The 25,481-nt window shown below is 33.9% G+C and overlaps 1 pseudogene; it reads left to right on the forward strand.

Annotated features, from left to right (window-relative positions):
• The first annotated feature begins 1,449 nt into the window (after positions 1-1,449).
• On the forward strand, positions 1,450-12,362 carry LOC149528762 (protein CTR9 homolog; annotated as a pseudogene).
• The last annotated feature ends 13,119 nt before the right edge of the window (positions 12,363-25,481 follow it).

Below are 25,481 nucleotides of genomic sequence, written 5' to 3' on the forward strand. Positions count from 1 at the left end.
ATGAATGTGTGAACAAATGCTTTATGTACTAGGGAGTGACACCATCATTCACTACATCTAGAAAGTAGTCCCACCTATAAATGGTAAGGCCACTAACATCTTCCATACATCTAATTGGGTCCAATCTAGGAGAACAACCTTTCTTTACCTCCTTGGTGAAGCAAGTGTAACTACAGTACTCCTATGATATACTGTATTGATAGTTGAACTGTCTCTAGACATGGGTTAGCAAAAATCTCTCTATCTTCAACGAAGAATGGACATTTAGTGGCTAAGATACCAACATGAATCCTAGCTAGGAGAAGACATCATCTTATGGCTCTATGCCTAGCCATGATCTATAGGTAACACACATAATGTCATCCAAATGAAGTCTCAAATAGTTTGTCTAGTGTAGGCTGGATCATCTCTCCACAATACCAATAAATATAAATCGATAAGTGTTGTTGTTAGTCCTCAAAGATAGGAATGTGATTGTTGTCATTAACTTGTGTTTCTAGCATTGAACATGATGCTTATTACTTTTAGGAGATTGACCATTAGTAAAATTCTTGCAAAGTTTTTCAAAAAAATTGTACTTGTTATTACAATTACTGAATATCATTTATCACCTATACTGCTAACACATACAACTATGGTACATGTAGTTGAGCATTACTATATTTTCAAGACATAATATAGCTATATGTGAAGTTATAAGCACACTATTTATATCTTATGTAGGATTTATGCCCAGATTGAGATATATACAGTTGTGTCAGCATTGAGATTGAGATTTATAAGCACTTGTGTCAGCATATGAATTTAGGATTTATAAGCAGTTGTGTCAGTTATATCTTATGTAAGATTAATGCCTAGATTGAGATTGAGATTTATAAGAAATTGTGTCAGTCTATGAATTGCATACCTTTCATCAATAGATAGATTAAATTGAGCTAGTTGAAATTGTTGATACTGAAGTTGAACCCTAAATCTGCTCATTAATGTACTAGTAGTTAATACTATTGCATACCTTTTTAGATTTGTTGGTGTACTTTATTATGGATTTTTTGGTGTACTTTCTTTTGGACGTTCTCTTTTCTCCTTTGCATCCAAAATGAACTCATTCCAGTCGCTCACTAAAACAAAGGGAGGACGCTTGTAATTCAGGTTTAGGACTAGGCTCCTTCTATATGTGTCCCTCACAACCTTAAGATGTATGATAGCTTTTTGTAACAATTTCTTATGATAAAAAATATTACTACCAAACTCATGCTCTATATCTTTGATGAGCTCATCTTTTAATTTTTGATCTTGGTAGTTCCACCTTTTAAGAAAAAACACAAAATTGTTAGCTATAGCTAGTATAAGAAAAGACTCAAATGAAAGGAAAAATGTTGCACCAATTAATGATATGAAAAAAAATAGTGGGATAAAATTAGTTCAGTTATGATTCTCCACCTTTTACGTATGGTGGGCTCGAATCTTCGCAACGTGAGGTCATAAAGCCTCCTATAAAATGTATCATTTCTTGCAAAAAATGTCATGGGATAATTAATAGTAAGAACCATTAAAATGAATCATGCGAAGAATACTTTTTATAGTGAACAACAAATACATAAAATGAGATACATTTCATCTTTCTAGTGATCTATTTCAGGGTTGGAGGATCAACTTGACCAAAATTGACCAAAAAAGAAGTTTGGAAAAAAGTTTAAAATGTCTAAAACCAGTCAAACTCTACCAAGGTTCTATTGCTGATGTTCTGAAACTAAAAAATGTATTGTGACTATATTAATCAGTATACCTTGAAAAAAAAAAATAGTGCATAATACATATAACTTGCCATGACCTTCATTTTTTGTCATTCTTAATTGATGTTGTCACTGATCATACATAGGATATTATGGAAAACAAATATTGCTAAAATAGACAGTGAAGCTGAAAGTGAGCACTCTAAAACTCTAACAGGCAATAGCAATGATGTGGGAAATCATTGAAAATTGAACATTGAATATGAAAGAAGACTCCCACTTTTGGTTCTCTATACAAAAATTGGTTAGTATCTTCTACTAAAAGCATGAAATTGCAATGTACTGAATTACTAAACTAGAGAATTACTGGTATAGAAAAAAGGTCATTGATAATTCAGATGATCCTACCAAACCACTTCCTATCATGTTTATGTCTTGCAAGAAAATCCTTGTTACAATATAAAACAATATTATTTAAAGTACCTGGAATCTTAGGACATTTCAAAGGCATTGATTCATCATCCTCAATCAACAACAATGTCTGCATAGCTCCCGTGCTAGAAATACGGGTAGCTCTAGGAAATGATGATGAATTATCACCAATACATGCACTATGATCCAGATTTGGCGGAGTACCAGATGGTGCATCTCCTACCACAAAAAAAACAATACACTATGTGATGCACCCAAGATTAAAGTACATATTATCAACTCATAATTAACACAAAACCAAATATAGCAAAACAAGGATTTTTCAGCTAGACGTGCCCTTGTTGTCGACATTGCAATTGGCAATCTCGTATGGGCGTTCGTCAACCTCTTAGGAGTCTCCTACACTAGATGACTTGAACAATACATTGTTAGCAAAGACATTCTAAAATAATAAAAGTAAGAGTTAAGAAGTTTTGAATGTTTGAAATAAAAAATTCCTTCTAACTTCTCAACTAAAAGATTATTTTACTAGTGGTAGTCGGAGCTCTGCTACTATCGGCCTCACCGCGTTGTCCTTGACCAAGTTGTGGATAAGTTGCCAAAAATTCCTGTATAACAAGAATTTAGTAGTTAAAGTTTCTTACAACTCTTTAAAAAAATTGCATCAATAAAGTAGTTTTGCCAATATTACATATTTTACTTCACAACATAAAAGATTATAAAATACAAATCTTTATTAAACTTTTCTTATAACTAAATTTCATTGGAGCTTACTTCATAACGACGAGCTTGCCCTCTCAAATCTGATATCCTCTTCATCATCTCCTCAGATTCCATATTTGCCTCATCCAAACTTTTCATTGCTTCTAAATTAATTTTTTTAAAAATTTCTTCAACATTTTTATGAAATCAGGAGTTTCAGCAATATCCTCATCAAAAGGCATACCTAGTGGCTCGACACTTACTAATACTGCTTTACCCTTATCCTGAAAACCCATCTATATTGATTTTGAGGAAATCATTTGGGAGGGGAGACACTAACCTAAATTGTTCACTTTCTTGACTTGCTAAACTCTGGGATCAAACCTATTTTATGAAGAAAGAGAAAAGCATTGATCCAAGTGATTAGCAATGTGGAGATCCAAATGAATAGTTGACTGAGATAGCTCTTTTTTTGACACACCACCCTCTCCTAAAAGTGCATTCATATTATAATCTTGCACGATCTTATCATAGAAAAGGTGATTATGAAATTGCTAGCCGCTACTACATGGCATCAGTCAAGGAAAGCTAGAAGCCACAAGATTTTGTGTTTCCATACTTTGGGTTGGGACAGGTTAAATGAAATTGGGAGATCTTAAGAGTTCTCTCTCAAATTTTGAAAAGGTTCTGGAGGTTTACCCTAAGAACTGTGAGAGCTTGAAAGCTATAGGCCATATATATGCTCAACAAGGGTAGCGAGAGAAGGCTTTGGAAATTATAAGAAAGGAAACTCACATAGATCCACGTGATGCTCATTCCTTTATTAAGATGGGTGAGCTATTGATATCATCAGACCCCAGTGCAGCCTTAGATTCTCTTAACATAGCAAAGTCTCTTCTGAAGAAGAGTAGAGAATATGTACCCATTGAATTGTTAAACAACATTGGGGTTCTTCATTTTGAGCATGATGAACTAGATTTGGCTTAGTAAACTTTCATGGAGGCATTAGGAAATGGCATTTGGGTTGAATTCATCAATAAAAGCCCTAGTATCAATTCTGAAGTTTTTCTTGTGTGTTTAAAGGATATGGAATTCTTTCATCGACTAGAAGAAGAAGGTGTTTCACTTGAGTTGTCATGGGATAAACTGACAACACTATTTAAATTGAGTTTCTTTTTAAATACTATTTAAATATAATTTAAAATATGAATTCATCCATGAGAAATCCAATGAATAGGTGCTCCTGCATCATAGACGGAGATGCTGATGCAAGGTATGATGTTACTGACTTCCCTCTTAGTGCCCTAGTCCACCAACTCATACATGAAACCATGGGACAAAAAAGAAAAAATTTTGGATTTAAAAGCTTTTCTAATCAGTTATTAGGAGTATGAATGAGGATTGCATGTCAGATTCGAATGAAGCCCTAAGATTCATTCAAAGCCCCCACACCAATATCGGCATGGAGGCTTTGAGTGAAGCCCCTTGGGACCTTCATTCAAAGATTTGGGTTCATTTGAAGCCCCTAAAATTTAGCTTCCCCACTTTCCGTCTGAATTCTTCATTATGGAAAGTGGGATTTCTTCATTATGGAAAGTGGGAACCATTATTGTGGCCCTACCCAGGAATAAAATTTTATCACCTAATTTTCCTTTTTTTGACTTCATGATATTTCTATGAAGCAAATAAAAGAATAACTAACATTTTCTATTTTTCAAACTTCTATGTTGACTAAAAAACATACGCTGAAATAACGTTATTTGACAAATTCCATTAAAAAATTATAACCTTTTTCAACCTAGACTTATATTAGACATTTTATAAGTTACACTTGATTAACATGTTTAAAAGTGACTAAACATATCTAAATGTGTGCACTACATAAGTGTGCGATAAAAAAATATATGTATATTTCAATCTATCTTGACATATGTTCATAATCACTCGTATGAAAAGGAATGTATTCAAATATTTCAAGCTCATCTTTGTCATTTCGCTCCCCAAAAATGTGCATACAAGTAACAAAATATTATAGAAAGTCAAGTATTCAAACTATTTGCTAAATATTACAAGAGAATGATAGACTGTTCATTGTTGAATATATAAAATATTTCATATACCATAGAATAACTATTTTATAAATGAAAACTTTCATACATGGGATGAATCATTCTGGTTGTTTGAAAGTCTATTGGACATTGTGAGCTTGCATAAAAAATATCACAATAGTCCTTGAATGCTTGAATGTTCTTTTTTCACCTATAACTAGTGGTGAATATAGAAATAATGAGACATTTTATTTAATCTACTATATGGATTTGAAGCAAACAAAATTATTATAGGAACTCAATGCAAAGGAAAATCAATATATTTAATTTAAAATAGTCTAAATGTGTTCATACAAAAACTATAAATGATTATCCCTATTTAATTGATCTTTATATATTCCTAGTTTTTCAGCTAAGGACCAACCAAATGAAGCCCGTAAAGACAACAAGACACAATTTATACCCAAATTAGCATTTTAGAATATTATGAGTGAACCAATTTTCTTTCTTTGTAGCCTATTTTATCTTGGAAATAGGATACCAAATCATGTTGTTATCCTTGATTTATAATCTTATCCTGGTTGATATTTTCTAACAAAAAATTCAATAATCTATTTAGATAACTTGTCTTTTATACTGTTAACCATTCTCCAAAAATACATATTTTTTTTCTAAAAATATCTTCGAACTCAATGGAAAGCTCATGATTGAACTACCTTTTGTCTCCTATTGAGGTATTTTGGGGATGATATAATAAATAATTCATTCCATCCTACATTGGTAATACTTCTTATTTGGTGAATACATCATTTCATCAAAAAGACTCTTTGTGTGGTGAACCTTTAGTATTTTACCTATACAATAGATAGATCAGAAGCAACAACATATTTAAATAAACTAAATATCTCTAGAAACATATATGTATATATGTAATAATGTAAATCAAATCAATCTAGAATATTTTCAAGATATAAGTTAAATTCTCATGGATCATTTAGAAGTCATATGTCACAAAAATCTTCAAGTGGGTTACAATTTCTTATTTTTGAAAAATAAATCAAATAGTGAATAAATTTGAACCTAAGATTTATTTAAAATAATTTTAAGATATATATTCAATAAAAAAATAAAAAAGTAAAAGATAATAGAACTATATCATTGAACATAAGAGGAACAAAATTTCATCACTTGATTTTCCTTTTGTTGACTTCAAAATCTTTCTGTGAAACAAATAAAAAACAAATAACATTTTCTATGTTTCAAACTTCTATATTGACTACAAAACATCTTCTCAAATAACTTTATTTGGTGAATTCAATTTAAAAGATTAGAACCATTTTCAACATAAACTTATACTAGATTTTCAAAAATTTTCAAAATTCTATTTTGACTACAAAAGATCTCTTGGAATATAGATCATCCATTGTTGAATATGTAAAATATTTCATATACCATACTATTTAGTCTTGCCAGGCTGTTTGAACAGCTACATGACATTGAAAAAGCAAATCTTTTGTACAGGCTAATATTGTTCAAGTTTCCTGATTATGCAAATGCATATCTACAACTTGCAGCCATGGCCCAGGCTCGAAATGAGATCCAACTAAGCCTAGAATTGATTGGGGAGGCACTTAAGGTGGATAAAACCTCAGTAAATGTGATTACCATGCTTGGCAACTTGGAACTGAAAACAGATGACTGGCTTAAAGCAAAAGAAACAATTAAAACTGCACAAAATGTATCAGATGGTAAGGATGCTTATGCTTATGCAATGAGAAGAAGGATCCAGATGCAGAGGGAATACATCTTGATAAGGCTAGGGAACTATATTGTAAAGTGTTGGCTCAGAGACCTGGCAATGTCTATGCTACAAATGGGGTAGGTATTGTGCTAGCTGGAAGGGGTCATTTTGATATTGCAAAGGAAATTTTCACACAGGTTCAAGATGTTGAGATAATGGGTGTTGCACACATTGCATAATATTGTTATTTTATTATTTTATTTTATTATGTGATGTTGTACCTAGATGGACGTGCAACATGTAAAGATTCCCATAGAATATTCTTGATGAGTTGTATTGTAACATTGTGATAATATTTCATGTAATTATTTAATATTGGGGAAAAGAATTAAATGCCCAATATTAAATGTGGGGTTAGTGGGTTAGGTAGCACATGGTTTATGTAATACCACTTGGTGGTTTTGTGGGACTTGCTACTATATAAGTAGCCACAAGGGTAGTTGTTGTATAGTGAAGAAAGAGAGAGAGAGTGACAAGAAGGAAAAAAGGCAAGAGTCAAGCAGGACAAGGCATGACAGGTTAGCCAAGGGAGCATTTGTGAAGGTTGAAAGCATGGCATGGGATGTGTGGATTCATGCTTGTTCGCATAGTTTGCTCAGTTGTGGCTATGGCCATGAAGGCTTCCATGGTTGTGTGGCAATGGTATTTTTTGCTGAATAATACATGATGATGGATGCTTTTGGAGGCTGGGTTTTTCCCTCAATGAGGGTTTCTTAGGGTATATCTTGTGTCACAATTTTTGTGGGTATGTTGTCTATTCTCTTGCATGTGGATTTTAATTCCGTGTTTATTTCAGATTTATTATGGGTTATGTGGAAATGGTTATATTCTTTATTGCCAAGATTCCTTAAAAGTGGTATCAGAGCTATGGTTTTATTATTGTAACCCTAGATTGAATCCATGGGAATGCATGAGAGGATAATAGAAAGGGCAAGATATATGAATGATTTATTGTAGATCTAAGGGCTTTGGATTTGCTGTTATGATGGGATGTTAAAAGATTTGGGCATGGGAAATTGTTGGACAAAAGAGTTTTTCAGATGTTTCATTTAAAATGAGGGTTTCAGGAGGTAGCTTGCAAAAATGACCTCCTAGGTAAAAATAGACCTCACCATTGGATCTGGGTCAACATTTCCATAAATTTTGATATATAATATGCCCTAGTTTGGCCATGTTGAGAGGAAATGAAAGAGTTTTTTGGTTTCAGCCCATGATGGCCATCAAATTTAATCCCGTCGGAATTTTCGTCACTGAAAAAATTTAAAATGAAAAATCGTATTGAAAATAGTAAAATGTATGTCTTAGTAAAACGGCCATAACTTTCTCTCAGAATATCAGATTTCAGAGTTCTTATAGGCGTTGGAAAGCTAATTCAGAGCACTACAAGATGGCGTAGGTTTGATTCTATGATTTTGAAATTTTTTTAGGTTTTAAGAGCCCTAAAGTCAGATGTTATTTATTTTGAGCACGGATTAGGGCATAACTTGGGCATACGGAGTCAGATTTTGGACTTTGAGTAGTCAACGGAAAGCTCTTGGAGAGCTCTACACATTGGTTCAAATTTGGTGTAGGTTTGGCATGATTTATTTGTTGATATATTGATCTGAATAGTTTATAGGTATATTTTGACTATGGTAACATTGTGAGTTTATGGCATTGGAGATTTAAGTTTTGATGTCATTGTATACTCAGTTCATATTTTAGATTGGTCTCATGATGTTATGGTTATCAATGTTTGGTTTGGATATGCATGATGACTTGTTGGGTCTACAAGTTGTGCAGTGTTGTAAGCGGTCTATACTTACATGTTGCATTTATGGCTTGGTTATGGGTTGTCTTTGCCCATTGATCTTTCATTATTGATGCATATTCAGATTGGTGGCTTGGATTTGGGTTGTCTATGCCCTAAGTCACATGATCTACTATTTTCTTCATGTAGAAGGGATGAGATGTTGTTACCAGGTACAGTCATGGTGGAGGATTGTGGTTTACTATGCTGACAGGTTGGACACTTTGAGAGATAGATGCTTGGTTCATGGATGTGATCATGGTGCCATGGATTTTGGCATGACATGATTGGTTATACAGGTACATCCTTGATGTTCATTAGCTTGGATTTCTGATATAGTTATGGTGGTATATCTTCTTGGTTGAGGATCATGGTTATTTGGTTTTCTTTTGAGGAGCTCATGATGTGCACTTTGAGTTCTTTGATGGTTTGATGCCTTGGTTGATTCTCATGGTTAGAAGATGGTTTTTCATCATTATGTCATGGATAGCTTGGATACACAGTTTAGTGGGAGCTTGTGACAGTGATGGGGTGACAGTGAAGGATTAGTTCCTTGTTTGATTTGGATCTTCATATAGGAGATGGATTTTATGATGCCATAGGTGACTTGGTACCACAGTTGAGTGGTATTTTTTGGCATTGATATATTTATTGAGTGTTTGCAGATGTTGGAGGTCTGTCTTAGATCCTGTTGCTGCAGAAGCATCTTTGACATTTGCATGGTGCACTTGTTATCTTCATGGTGCTTGAAGATGGTTAGATCTTAAGGACTCATGGAGTTCTTGGTTATCTTCATGGTATGTGGAGATGGTTCTTCCTGGTATGTGGAGATGGTTTTCTTCATGGTGTGTGGAGATGGTTGCATCTTGAGGACTCACAGGGTTCTTGGCAAAGGTGTGGTTTATGCTTTTATTTGGCATGTTATCCTTGGTGTGAGGATGGTTTCATTATTATATCATGGTATACTCTTGATACATGTTTAGAGTTATGACATGTTATAGTATGTTCATGTGGAGCATGTTATCTCTTTGGTTGAGATGGTAAGATCATGTTGTCATGTTTATGTTCCTGAGGCCATGGTTGGAACTTTGACATTGATTTTGGTTTAGTTTCTTGGTATTGAGTACACTGATCATAAGCTGGATACTTCATGATATTGTTGTGTTGCATTTGGAGTTGGCATGGATTGATTGGTTATAGGTGCTCATGGATACTTAGAGACGGTGGTGACGCTGATTTCTCTTAGATTAGAGAAGTATTTGTTGGGATGGTTGATGGTTTCAGCAGGAAGTCCGAGGGGTAGTCACCTGATATGGACTTGAGAGGAGATTGTTCTTAGATGAGTCTTGGTTGGAGACTTGGGTATCTTGATGAGCATTCTCATTCCCCACTCTTGGTCTACTCGGTAGTTTGCTACTTGAGATGTATAGCCCATTGTTTCTCTCGGTTGCATTATATTTATGCTTGTCTTTCATGGATATGGATCTTGAGCTATGGTACATGAGTTAGTTCTGGAGGGTTCATTTGAGAGATGATTTAGCATTGGTTATCTCCATGTGCATATGTTGTTATGCTGGTTGAGTTTGGGAGATGGTTTTATATTGGGCATTTTCCTTGGATTAGGAATGGTTATTCCTTGGTTTAGGAATAGTTTTATTGAGTTTGATCTTCTTGTGAGAGGCTTACATCCATGATTAGTTATATGGTATGATTTGGGTGTTGTTGAGGTTTCTTGTTGAGGTTTTATGGAGGATATCATACTTGCACAGTTTACATCTAGAGGTGTGTGTAGAAGGACATGATACAGGCTATGATTTGCATGGTTTCTCTGGTCTTGGTTATCTTCCTGGATGTTTAGTTTTGACTACATTGGATTTGAGATTGGTTAGAGATTGTGATCATTGGTTTGTGCTCATGCATGTCATGTAAGAGATGACATGGTTATTCTTTTATCTCTTTCCTCTGTTGGTTGTGGAGAACTTGGGAGAGCATTGGAGACTTGTTATGAGAGTTATTCTTGCTGGATATTGGATTATGTATTGTGGATGTCCTTGATACTACATGGATTCACTTCTTTGAGATGTGTTGAGTGGATTGGTTATAGATTTGACATTATCTTTTGCAGTGGGAGCTTCTTGGTATATATGTGGTAGGTATTGCTCTTGAGGCTTGTGATTGCAGGTTATAGATTGGATATGTCGGTGATATAAGATTCACTTGGTATACCTTTAAGGTATGGATAGTTGGATGGGTTTGGCACTTTGCTGTGGGTGCTATTTCAGCTATGGATATTTTGACAACTACGGATACATGTGATTACCTTTGGATCAGGTTATTGTGCTTGGAATTTTAGTTGGTATAGGATTTTATGATCTTCTAATGTGACAGGTTGGGTGGCTTTCTCTTTGGATGGCTTCTATGTATGTCCAGTGGGAGTGGCATAATAGGAGGTGAGATCATTCATGTTTGAGATGCTGGATACTTTGATTTTGTTGCGGGTACCAGGATGGAGCACTTGGTGTATTTTGATCCATGATGGTGGATGTGCTAAGAGGGATTGTTCCCTTGTTCATTTATGTGGCTACGTATTGACCCTATGCAATGTATACAACAAGTGGGAGATTGTTGAGATAATGGGTGTTGCACACATTGCATAATATTGTTATTTTATTATTTTATTTTATTATGTGATGTTGTACCTAGATGGACGTGCAACATGTAAAGATTCCCATAGAATATTCTTGATGAGTTGTATTGTAATATTGTGATAATATTTCATATAATTATTTAATATTGGGGAAAAGAATTAAATGCCCAATATTAAATGTGGGGTTAGTGGGTTAGGTAGCACATGGTTTTAGCACATGGTTTATGTAATACGACTTGGTGGTTTTGTGAGACTTGCTACTGTATAAGTAGCCACAAGGGTAGTTGTTGTATAGTGAAGAAAGAGAGAGAGTGACAAGAAGGAAAAAAGGAAAGAGTCAAGCAGGACAAGGCTTGACAGGTTAGCCAAGGGAGCATTTGTGAAGGTTGAAAGCATGGCATGGGATGTGTGGATTCATGCTTGTTCACATAGTTTGCTCGGTTGTGGCTATGGCCATGAAGGCTTCCATGGTTGTATGGAAATGGTATTTTTTGGTAAATAATACATGATGATGGATGCTTTTGGAGGCTGAGTTTTTCCCTCAATGAGAGTTTCCCAGGGTATATCTTGTGTCACAATTTTTGTGGGTATGTTGTCTATTCTCTTGCATGTGGATTTTAATTCTATGTTTATTTCAGATTTATTATGGGTTATGTGGAAACGGTTATATTCTTTATTGCCAAGTTTCCTTACACAAGAAGCTGTAACAGGAAACATCTTTGTTCAAATGCCTGATGTCTAGGTAAATCTAGCACATGTTTACTTTGCACAAGGATAGTTTGGGCTTGCAGTGAAAATGTATCAAAATTGTTTGAGGAAATTCTATTTTGGCACTGACACCCAAATTTTATTATATTTAGCTCGATCACATTATGAAGCAGAATAGTAGCAAGATTGTAAAAGAACATTATTAAGAGTAGTACATTTGGTACCCTCAAATTACATGTTACGCTTTAATGTTGGTGTTGCCATGCAGAAGTTTTCAACTTCAACACTTCAAAAGAAAAAACGTACTGTTGATGAGGTTCATCAAGTAATGTCTGAATTAAAGAATGCACTTCATGTATTTAGCCAGCTATCAGTAGTGCTAAGCCCTCATACACATGGCAGGTTGCAAGGATTAATACAGGCCGCCCACGTTGCAGCCCTATATGATTGCTTTCACAACCTGCCCTCTTCGTGCATTTTTTCTATATTTATGCTAATTTGATTTAAGGAACTATTAGGCTATGTAATTATATGATTTGATCATGAGAAAAACTCTATGGAATAATGAAATATGATACAAGAAACAAGGAATATGCACTATGTTTCAATGAATTTTTAAAAATGTCAAGGTTGATTTTGCAAGATGAGCATCATAAAACTTTACAAAATTATGAAGACAAGGCAGATTTTGTGTTGCTGAACAAGAAAGCATATTTCTAACTAAAGTATTGACATAAAAAGTTTAGTAACTATCCTAGAAAGTAATCTTGACAAAAGAGAGCATATTCTTAAAGTAGTGGCTTGGTAGAAATCCATTAAAAGTGTCCATTAAAAAACACAATACAGCCTGAATATGTCAGTACATGGCAGAGAGTTTTACATGGCATTCTTGGGATAAATAGAATAGTAGTCAAGCCGTATTCATGAATGAAAAAGTTTGTTATTTTCCAAGGAGAGGACTTCTATCAAGATGAATCATTAAATGTGGAGTGCACTTTGTAACAGACACAAAAGATTGCATGAAAGTTGTGAACGGGGTGTAGAAGATGCTCACTTTTTCCTTGTAGAGTAACAAGTAGTTGGTGTTGTTGTTTCTATTAGTGTGAATTATGCAAAGTAGCCAATTGCATTTGATAAGAAACTCGGTGTCAATTCAGATGACATCCATTTCAAAGGAAGAAGACCTGATAAAGCCCTAAGGAGATCAAAAGCATTCAAAATTCTAGAACCCTACACAGTCGAGAGAAGACAGAGTGTGCAGAGTTTCCCCTAATAGTTGAGATCATGAACATAATCCAAATAGGCAGTTCATGGAAAGTCGCATAGTATGAGTGAAGAATCTAATGAGATGATACACTGCATATCATAAAAGGTGGAAAAAAAACCCCAAAAAAAACTTTAAAATACCATGTGATCGGAGCATGAAGGAGGTGGCAAGAACAAGAGCTAAAACAAAAGGGTGATGACATTCAAGAAAGCACAAATGGAAGTCTACAATCATAGCACTAAGTCACAACAAAGTTTTTATTACAATGTTCTACAATCAAACGCACCCGTCAATGATCTATAGCAGACATGCCCTTGTGCCCTTTTCGATGGAGACCAGACTTTGTTGCTTCCTTCACGCCAATGTTGATGGAGACCGAACATTTTTTCTTCCCTTGCGCCAATGTTGATGGAGATCGGACTCGTAGCTTCCCTCGTGCCAATGTTGATGGAGACCGGACTCACAGCTTTGCCAAATGAAATGTGAATTACATTTTTGCCCTTTTTTTTTGTTTTATGCTACCGTGTGTGTCGCAATTCTTACATAATTAATTTTTCACAATTACGACCAACATGGGCATGTTATTAAAAAAAAAAAAATTGCTTTATAACGTGACCAACCAACCCATTTAAAAAACTTGGTCGCAATTTTTGGTCATGATTTAGGGTGAAATGCACTAGTGTAAGTACACATATGGTGACAAGACATAAATTGTCAAAGAATGATGATTCAACTAAGGTGAATCAAACTTTATACCAGTCTATGATTGGAAAATTATGATATGTAATACACAATAGACTTGATATTGCATTATCTATAGAGATAGTTTCAAGATTCTCTACTAATCCCAGAGAGAATCATTTGATGGTTATTAAGAGAATAATGACATATCTAAAAGGAATAGAGGAGCATGATCTATACTACAAGAAAAATGAGAAACTTGAATTGAGAGCCTACATTGATGTTGATTGGGCTAGAAATATTGATGAGAAGTAGAGCACCAATGGAGGAGCATTTTTCTTGGGAAAAAGGCTAGTTGCATGGACTAGTAAGAAATAGAAATTTATTTCTCAATCTACTACTAGAGCTAAATATGTTGTTGTTGCAATAAATGGTACAAAAATTGTATGCATCAAATAGCTACTCAAATGTATGAAGGAGGAAATCATTGAACTTGTGATACTTTATTGTGATAATACGAGTGCTATCAATATATGTGATAATACAAGCATTACTTAAGGATTCTCATGAGTATCTAAGAGGTAAACTAGGGGTTATACCCCTATCAAACACTATCTAAGAAGCATGAGTAGTGCCTTGCATCAAACAAGTTAATTAACATATGTTACACATTGATGCAGTTGATCTTACTTTAGGAGCTACCTAAAGTAATCAAAGAGCTAGAGTTAAAAATTAGTCACATGGTAGGTGATCGAAGGAGAAACTAAAAAATGTTCATATCTACATATTAAAATGACAAATCTTTGGCATTGTTGTCAGAGAAGGAGAGAAAGAGATTTCATTAAGATTAGAGGAAGAGCAATCCTGAGGAGATAAAGATGTTGAAATCAAAAGGAGAAATCATTGAGGGAGAAAAGAAAGAGAAATCTAGATAGATGATATAGATAAAAGAAACATGGAATATTTACTTAGAGGGATAAAGTGTACAAGTTTTCTGATTATATCTACCTAGTAAGAGGGAGTCAAAAGGATGAGTCGATTGATTGTCTGTTGATCAGAATGGAATTTTATATCCTATTTAGAAGATGTAAGTTGTTGATTGAGGGAGAGAGTTCAATACAAGGAATTATTGTCTTTTTGGTATTTTATTTCCTATATTGATTAAGCTTGGCTAGTTTGGTTTTCCATCAATGCCAAAGAGGGAGATTGTTGAAAACAGATTGATACAAGTATGATAGATATGTTTCAATCATTGCTTTGTCACTGATGTCAAACCTACTACTTTCTGGTGAGACAATTACTTATATGATTTAAGTACTATCATTTGTTTGATTGATGAAGATGATTTGATCAAATGAGGTAACAATAGGACCTAGAGGAAATGTTGAGTTATGATATAGAAAAGGAGTACAAGGATTAGTTAAGATAGTGATATTATAGTGCATTGATATTCTACTTAAGGTTGCAAAGGATGTTTACACTGATTAAGTTCAAAAGAATAAGTTAAACAAAGTTTTTCTACAAAGCTTAACATTTTGCATAGTAGGTTCCAAGCAAAGTGAGTACAAGCCATGTAGAAAATCATTTGGAGCTAAATAAAGTCAATTTTAGTGTAAGCCAAGTGAAATAGTGTAAGCTGAGTAAATTTTAGTTGATGCCAAGAACCTAAAAAGATTAATTTGTTCCAAGTGTGTTGACAGTGGATGCCAAGAAATATAATATGTACTAAGCATCAAAAGCTAGTTGATTTCAAGAGTTAGCATTATGACAAAAATAGAGAATTTGATGAATCCAAGCTAACAAGTTTGATTTCTTGGATTGTGTGAACCATGTGGAAGATAACATTGATGAGCTAGTGGCATAGAATTCAAGATGAACTATTTTGAGGCAAACTCAAAGAGGACAAAGGAGAAGTTTCTTGAAAGGAATAAAATGAAATGAGGGTTAGATTCATTGAATCCTACCTAATCTAACCTAACACTAAAGTGGATGATGTAGGATGAATAAAAAAAGATCTCAATTCTCTATTTATAGAGATGGTTGGTTAGAAGAAAGGGTTGTCATATGTGTGAACCTAAGGAAGACAAGGAATCTAGGGTATTGCTTCATTCAGTGACCTAAGAGAAGAGACTGCATTGGTAAGAAAGCAAGAAGGCTTAAGGGTATGGATTCTTGAAGGGTGAATAAGCTATCAAAGTTGAAGTGTGTAAAAGCCAAGTAGAATGGATGACCAAAACAGAGATCTATAATCTATAAATGGAGTTATAAATTGTTATTAGATCAAGCCTTACTATTACTTTCTAATCATTGTATTACTCTAGGGTAAATCCTTTTGATTAAGGTTGACCTAATAGTCATTTTTAAATCCTTTAATTGGGTAACATTCCAAGTGAATGATCTAAAGTTCTCTAACAAATATGACTTTTAATAGGGTTATTGAAATCCTTTAATTGGATCACATTTAATAGTGTGTATTGTAACCTTACATAGGGTTGGCCTTTCATAGGGAATCACTTCAGAAGAGTGTGAATGAGTAGCATGTTACTGGTGGTTTTTCTCAAATTGAATTTTCACATTAAATCATTGTGTCAAATTTATTATTGAATCTGTTATGTTTCATGTTTACATTTCTACAAGGTTGATGTGATAGTAACCTACAAGCTTAAGTGATTGCATAATCTAATGGATGCATGTATTATGAAAATGTTGGAGATATATAGGATATGCTAAGTTACTGAGATGGGAGGGGTAAATCAATAACTAAAAAAGCTCAATTCTTATTTTCCAATTAATCCTTCATGTTTGTTTTGATCTAATTGTATGCATGAATAATTGAAAACATTATAACATTCATAACACTTTGACCCACAATTTGGTGACCTAGAAACCTTCCAAATAGAAAGTAAAACTAAGATGGGGATGATAGCCACAAGCTTTAGTACTATAGTATAAAGTTGGCCTATTAAGGATTACAATGATCACTTTTGATGATCTTCCCTATTAGGAGCAATAACGACTGCTCAATCCACCTTGCAAAATGATTTACAAACATATAATAAAGTACGCACTCAATAAAGAGATTTAGAAAAGACTATTAAGTCTACTTTGTGAAAGGATTTAACTGATCCACCTGTTAGGATGAAACAGTGGTTGATCTCTTATCTGCAACTTGGTTTGCTGAATGAGATTCCTTTGAGTGTAATAATCACCTTGTTATGATAGATAAATCATTGTTGCTCCTTATACTTCTTTTAGCCTTGTATTTCACACTTGTTCTCTTCTTTGCTTGATATCTTACTTCATATCTCTATTTTGGATGATACATTACATTACATATATACCAATCTAATTTACAAATCAACAAAGTCAACTACAATACAAGTTTACACAAAATAAACAAAGTCAACCCAAACTACAAGAACTCAGGTTCTGAAGACTAGCTTGGTGTGGTTCTGATTCTCAACATCTGTAGTCAATGCTCAACATCATAATGCATTTGGTAGACATAGAATCTCAATCCATACTAATCACTTCCAAGTATTCTAAACTTGGTCTGCACTGGTGACTCGGTGAATACCATGAAACTGGACATATAAACTAAATCACTTGATTCATACTACATGGATTGGTAAATGTTATCACTACAATCTCTGCATAAACTAAATTACTTGGTTAACACCGAGTGGCTCAGTGAACACTAGATTCACATCATCGTAACTAAAAACTTAGTAAGCACTACACAACTCCATTTGCAATGAGGAATTTGGTAAAGCTTATGAAGCTCAGTTTACACTTGTCATGCCCTAATGTTTATTACAAGGCAAACACAACACCCCAAATTTTTTTTTAAACCAACACACTAGCTAACACAACATTGATACAACAAGCGTTAATGACAAGACACTAGATTGAATTTCGACAAGCTACACTAAACAAGATCAAACACACCTAGTCCAGTTTGTTGTTACACTATCATCCACTACATCAACTCAGCTCTAGGTAGCACTGTTAAGTATAACATAGAACTAGATGTTCATAAATTGAGTTAGGATTTCATAGATAACCCCTAGTTAGTCAGAGTAGTAAGTTGAAGGGTGCATCCCTATTAGTGGAAGATGCATGAATGAAGGCACTCACCAAGACTTGTTTCATTAAGGAATGAGGTAGTACTTGCCTACCAATTTCTAAGTGGAGTGTCTCATATATATTGCAGATATGTCAACTAGAGTATTTTGATATATATATATATATATATATATATATATATATATATATATATATATATATATATATATATATATATATATATATATATATATATATATATATATATATATATATATATATATATATATATATATCCAATGTGTTTGTACTCAGTATATGCCTCAGGTGGTGCTAACCATCATACTACTAGACATTATAAGGTTTCATATGCACATATACTTATTCAAAACTATTATATCTTATTTATCAACACCTTTATTATCTTCTCTCAATATAGCATAAAGGCCCTAATATATAATGTTGCAACCTATTAAATTTTATCATGAATTCTTTTCACTAAAATGTCATAAACACATCACTTTCTTAAAGATCTCTGGACCCACGTATCCAACTCAAGAAGTTGTTGGAATATAAGAATATCTTTTAATTTACTTTTACATTTAATTATATATGTTCATAACATTCTTTACTCTCTTTTCTTTATAAGATGAACTCTAGAGCATACAATGTTAATATCATAGCTCGACTACTTCTACCATGTATTAGTTTTGTATAGGTAGTCTAAGCATTGCATAGACCATTTTTTGAATATTTACTCCAAACATAATTATTTAATAACCTTTAATTTATTTTATTCTATTATTTTATTCTTATTATTATTACCCTCTTCACAATTACTAATCACATAGCATTAGTTAACATTAAAAATTCTTACTAAAACTAAGGTAACAAAATGTATGCATCTAAACATATTAATTTAACCATCTATCTAAATATCCTATTAGCAATAGTCCACAAACTTGACCCCACATACTTCAGGGCAACGTCTATACAGCCACGAAAATGCACTTCCATACGAAGGAGAGGACTTAGTCAATTTTTTTAAAAAGTTAGAAAAAGCAATGTAAAGAAGGTGCATTTTCGTGGCTGTATAGCCACGGGCCATACTTCAGAATCACAAATAATTTCAAACTGACCACACACTATCCCCATAAACTTCTTTACTTACCATAGACTATGCGAATTCCTTGGGTTTCTCTCCATGGTGGGCTCACTTATTAATGTTTTAACCAAAACAAGCATGGGCGCCTTTTCCATGAGTCAAAGCCAGTGACAATGCATTTCGAATTCCTAAGCTAAGTCGACTTGCTCCTAGGTTCCTTAATGTTGGCAGCGTGGAGTATCCTAGTCATAATTAATTGGGTGAAAAGAAAGCCATATAAAATGCCATAACTTCTTCCAAGGCAATCAAGGCGCCACCTCTCATGTCAGAACTATGACATACACTTGCAAGTTATTCCCATATAAAATTTAAGGCACAAAGCGCCTAGGGAATACGTGAGTGCAAAAAGGGTCTTAGTTATGTCAGAGAAAATAAATTCCTTGGTCTCCTTTTCCATGAGACAAGGTAATGCGCCTAGTGGGGATCCCCTATCCTCATTTGTTTTTGTTTGCATTTAATATTTTGATTGAATTAGTTTTCTAAGTGGGTCGCCTAGGTGAGGTCATGCCTGGGGTTGATTTGTCAGTACCATTCTTTAATTGCTACTTGGTCTTAGTTTAGGATGGTTCAGTATTATTATAGTATATATATATTTCTAAAAAGTCTCTTGATATAATGAGATGGTGACTTTTGATAAAGTGTTTTTTTTAAAATGTTAAACTATGACTCTAGGGAATATTTCTGATTATTTTAATGTCTGTATCATGACAAAAGATTTATTTTTCTCTTTCATACAATTTCCAGAGGATTAAAATGAGCACTTCAGTAGTATGATTAAAATGAGCACTTCAGTAGTATGTTTTTTTAATGCTCTTGCATTGTATATCTTCTATTCAATTTCCTTCTCCTTTAGTTTAGGATATCCCTCATAGATTATTGGAGTGAAATAGTAGAAGTTATTAGCTTTGTTATTCCAATGTAGATTAATAAATTTGTTGAATCATGTGAACAGATAACTCTTTTCAAAAAAACACATATAGAAACCATATGAGTAATCTTAGATGAACCAAACTGAATGATGCAATTCTACGAGTAATGGGAATTGGTAATCATTTGCTCAGGAGTTACTATTGTATTCACCTATAAGGATCCAATTTTCTAATATGCATATACCTTAATTATCCAAAAAAATGGAAAAAAACATTGTCATTCTAATACCCTTACTTGATCTAAAACTTCTGGTTAATTCTATTCTTCCATGATGATTAGAATCAATCTTGCAATCTAAATAGAAAGGAAGAAGCACATTAACTTAAACCACCAAGCTAATTTAGCTTCTCACACACAATATATGTTTCCCATCGATGATTCTTCCTTTACATACAAAGGTGGTAAGAACTCTTAAGTATGCTAATACAATGAAATACTACTCACTAACTCAGATGTTCCTCCCAATCTTCTCGGCAAGCAGAAGCAATCAAATTACTTCTTGCAATGCAATTAACACACACAAGAGAATGGAGTTTTACTCATAGCTTTAGCTCAAAATACAACAAGAATAATTCTGTCTCCTATGCACATGGAAAACATTGAGAGCTCCAAGTTGTCAAGAACATCCAAAAAGGGACATGCAGATAAGAAATAAAAATAATGAACCATGGAGGCTCACCTCCCAACCTAGGCCTCAAGGAGGCCACCCACCAAGCTTGGGGAAACAAGGTCACCCACCGAGCTCGGGGAAACAAGGTATAAACAGTTTCATGCTTCACATTCACATGCCATGCATATGCACAATAAATTGATAGGATTACACAATATACTCTCACACACCACATCCCAAGGCTTTGCATAAAGATTCAACAAATGAATCAATAATCGGGTGAAGGTGGGCTCTCATCATGAGGAGGATTGCATAGCCTTTATTCACAAATTACACATCTTTTCAATATCAGCATGCCCTTTCGGGGCAATTCTTTTCAATATCAAAATGCCCTTTCGGGGCAATGAGCATCTTCCCTTCTACATAACTCCTTATACCTCCCAAGATGCAAGAGAGCAAGATAATTTGCATGCCATAAAACATATTCAATCATCTCCACACAAGGGAGAACTCCTCAACTCCATGTGTGAGCCCAACTAACCCCTTCACCCCAGGCATCTCTTCCCTCCCAAGGGTGAGTGATGCCTCACACCCAATTCACAAGACATATAATGTGAAACAATACATTCAAGAAAGACTCCCACAACACTACCCACATGCAACATACAACAAGATCTATTCACAAATACACCACAAGAAACCACAATCCCATCATGCAATGAGAACACCATTCTAACCTACATGCAAAAATGAAGAGACTTCATGGATCATGTTACCAACCTTCCTCCAAGCAAGGCAATGAATACTTGCAGTAGAGCTCCCTTCTCTTTCTTCAACCTTATTAGTCTCCAAAAGTAGAGAGTTGCCAAGTGAATTTCAATTTTAGCCTTGCCTCTATTTATAACCCTCTTATTTTCGGATTCAATGAAGAATGTCATTTTCATGGGGTCTCCTAAGTCCACTAGACACCATAGAGGTCATTAATAACCCCCTACCCTATAGTACTAACATGGGTAAGGTTAATTTTAATCACAATTGGCTTAAAGTTACTCTATGACCCTCCTAAAGCTAGGTAATTCAAATTTCCATTTTTTGTTAAAGGTGATAACCTTGTCCTCTCTTAACTAAGACAATCAAATTCCTTAATTGAGGTATATAACATGGAACAAGGTGGCCACATGATCCATTGATGAATAACATGCCATTTTTCATAACAAGTACAAGTGTCAAGTGACACACACATACATCACACGTTCATGAAATAATCACATCACTACGAGGTTTACGAATCTTGCAAAGATTCACCTTGGCAGAGTCAGTAAGCATGTGCCTATACCTTGTTTCCCTGTTAAGTTTCCATGGTTCAACTTTCCTGCACACTCAACTTAAACATCAGTAATCCAATAAAATAATATAGGATACATACAAACACGTACAACATTGCTCCAATACCTCATACTTCTCATTAACATTTACAATTAATTATTAGCTAATCATTTCTGTTCTAAGTACTATCAGTAAAACATTGCCATATCATATTCCATTTAACTTTCATCTAAGTGCATATTCAAAACATTGCATTATCACTCTCATAAAATATTTAAAATGTTGAAATATCGAATATGTGTATCAAAAATACTCCTTCTTACTATAAATCATTTTTAAATCAGAGTATCATCACAACTCTTTCTCCCATAACAATGAAACTCTATGTCATCTTTAGTGAATCGTAAAAAACAATATAAAATAGATCTTAACATATATGTCCTAAGTGAAAATCACTAATGTGCAGACTGGTTAACTAGTAACTTTAGGTCGAGTTAAACATAGTGATGTTCCTAGCAATATCCCTTTATCACATTATGAGGGGTTTGTGTGATTTTCTAGGTTTAACTCCACAGACTGTCAGAATGTTTCAATCATTATGTCGTAATAATTTAGAACCAATTTCAAACATATCCATATACCTGATTATCATCATAACCTATGCTCATAGTTGTTCTTAGTAGGATGAATGCTATTTTATCCTTCGTAACTATCTAGTAGATCATCCCTAGTGTCTCATGGTCAAGTTCTTGTCTTGAATATTTTAAATCTCGTTTCCATGTGGTCTTATCTTATCAACCTAATGTTACTGGATAAAGTATCAAAACCTACATTAGTCTCCTATAGAATCCCAAAAATGTAAATCATAACTCAATTAACTCCTAACCATAATTATTTCATCTGGACCTAAAAGAGAGTACTAGTGTGGGCCTTACAACACTGCTAATCACCATTATGGTAGAAACTGCTTGGCGCAAACTAAATACTATCCCTTAGATTCAGTAGCAACTATAGAACTTAGTAGAGGCTAACATGCTTGGTTAACTCTATTAACTATGCAATACACTTTGTAGATACTTACAATTTGAATAAGTGTACATCACTAATAAAAAACATGACTATAATGTCAACGATCTCTCCCTTTTGCATTAGTGACAAAAACACTTATCAGTCAAAGCTTAATTTCAAGAACACCATTTATTCATCACATTATGTTTCTAACTTGGTAGAGTACTATATTTTTGAGATTTTTCAAAAAAAAATTGTACAAGATGTATCTCAAAGTATCTATACATATATAATGCTCCCCCATACATATATACAATATACTTTACATTTTATTTTATTTTTTTAAATTTGATATATGCATTTTCTCCCCCTTTATGTATACTTCCCCTTTATAATATACATCTTCTCCCCCTTTTTGACATTAATGCCAAAGATGTATGCTATATACTATATAGTAATTCCAAAATATGACAAGAAATCTAAATGTACCTTTAAAATTAGTGCTATTGTCTTGTCCCAATTTTCTTCCAACACCTTGCATGTGTGCAATACAACTTGAACTTTTTCTGAAAGTTCTATCATGTGATCAGCAATTGAGAAGTTATTATCATGGATGAGCATTTTTTCATGTGCAATATATGTTTCTACAATGCATCCATGTTTGGGAGAATCGTGCCCTAAATGTATACTAGTGTATCTCTTATTCTAGCTTCTTCTCTTAGAAATTTTGCTTGTATATCAGTTAAGAATCTGATCTTTGAATAGTGGGGAGAGCTATAACTTGGTTCAAGTTGTAATTTTTGTGAACTTGCTTGTAGATCTTCATCAATCTTTGATAGTTTATCTCTTATTTCCATGGTGAAACTTGACGTATCATAGAGTTTATAGAATAATGAAGTCACATTGTTGCAAGAGGTCCCCAATGAGCTTCAAATAATAGATAGCTCTACTTGATGAATAGCAATGTGCTAAGCTGCTCGTTCCAAAACTTTATTCTCAAACTTCTTCTTAGCTCTCTGTAATAGTTTGTCCTATTCATTCAAATCTTTGTTGAATTTCTAGACTCCTACTAACTGAATCAAAATTGGTTGAGAAGTGTCAACCTCTATGTTTAGTGCCTCTATTAGAATATTCTTTGCATCTTCAATTATTTGAAATTCTTCATTTCTTTCTTCTCTAAGCCACTACTGCTTAGCTTTCTTCTGAATAAGTTCTCCAAATATTTGCATTTGATCAGGGTTAAGATTGGAGATGTACCAATTCAAAATAACAATCTCCTCATCAAGATTAATTTCTTATTCTTTCTCTTTGCCTTTACTCAAAAAATTTCTACTCAGTTGAGGCTTGGTCTCAACTATCCTTGTATTTATTATTTGCATGTTAGGAATGGAAACAATGGTAGATATAGTGGGACTAGCTAAGAAAGTAGATACTGCACTTATTGTTGAAATACCTAGGGTAACCAAAATTGATGTAGAGGGAAGTGTTGATAAATTGGTAGATGAAGTTCTTGTCACTTCTATCAATGAAGTACTAAGCTGAATAGGTGCAAAAATTGATTGAGTGTTTGTACTTAAAGTGTTTGACACAATAAATTCTGAAGTAGCTTTCTCTAGGCTTGATGTTTTCAATGTTTCACTCAAAGAATGAGGAAGTGAGGCTATGACCACAACTGCAATTTTTTTGAGGTCAGTCTCCTCTATGTTCTAAACATTAGGTAAATCTTCCTTGATGGCTTCTTGACCCTATTATTCTTCCTCATCATCTACATTGCCATAATGTGTAACTTCTTTATTATCAATTTCCCCATCTTTTTCATGTTCATCATCATCATCATCCTTGTTACTAACATGAACCACAAAATCACTTTTCTTATGAAGATTGAAAATGTTCTTCCATGTGTCGGTGGCATTCCTTACCACATGTTCAATGTCATTTATCAATATAAGACAAATATTGAATCTCAAGGTAAGCCTTTCTTCATTCTTCCTTAATGATTCTTTTACTTCCTTATCATTTAAACTCAACATGAGTTGCCTTGGGGTCTGCTCATATATGTCTTTAGCAATTTTTTGATTCTCCCATCTTGGCTTGATCTTCTCCATTATATCAATCAAAATTTGTTGAACAAGCTAGACTAGGGAATATTTCCACTTACCTATTGTAGACATTATCATGTCTTCTATTTTCTTTTGCTCCTCTACAGTCCTAGTCTCATACTTCAATAATTTAAAGTTTGTTATGCCAACTCCTAAGTCTATTTCCTTCAACCTTTTTTGAAAGCTGGATAGAGGTCTTTGAAAGATCACATCTCCTCCTTCTTTATCAAGTTTCTTTGTAGATGCCCTCCTTGAGAATACAACAGTAGATGGTTTGGTAGGCTTGGTTATTATAACCTTACCTTTCTTCTTTACTAATTCTTCTTCCTCTAATTTCTCTTTACCTTCTACTTCATCTTCCTTAATGTCATCTCCTTTGCCTTCTATCAATAGAAGAGTAGAGTTGGTTTTCAATTTTGCAATTCTCTTCTTCTCTTTGTTGACTACTTGAGGGAGTTTTATTTTAACTT

This window comes from Cupressus sempervirens, chromosome 11 (assembly GCF_028749045.1).
Source record: "Cupressus sempervirens isolate cs-2001-9-10 chromosome 11, ASM2874904v1, whole genome shotgun sequence".
NCBI lineage: Eukaryota > Viridiplantae > Streptophyta > Pinopsida > Cupressales > Cupressaceae > Cupressus > Cupressus sempervirens.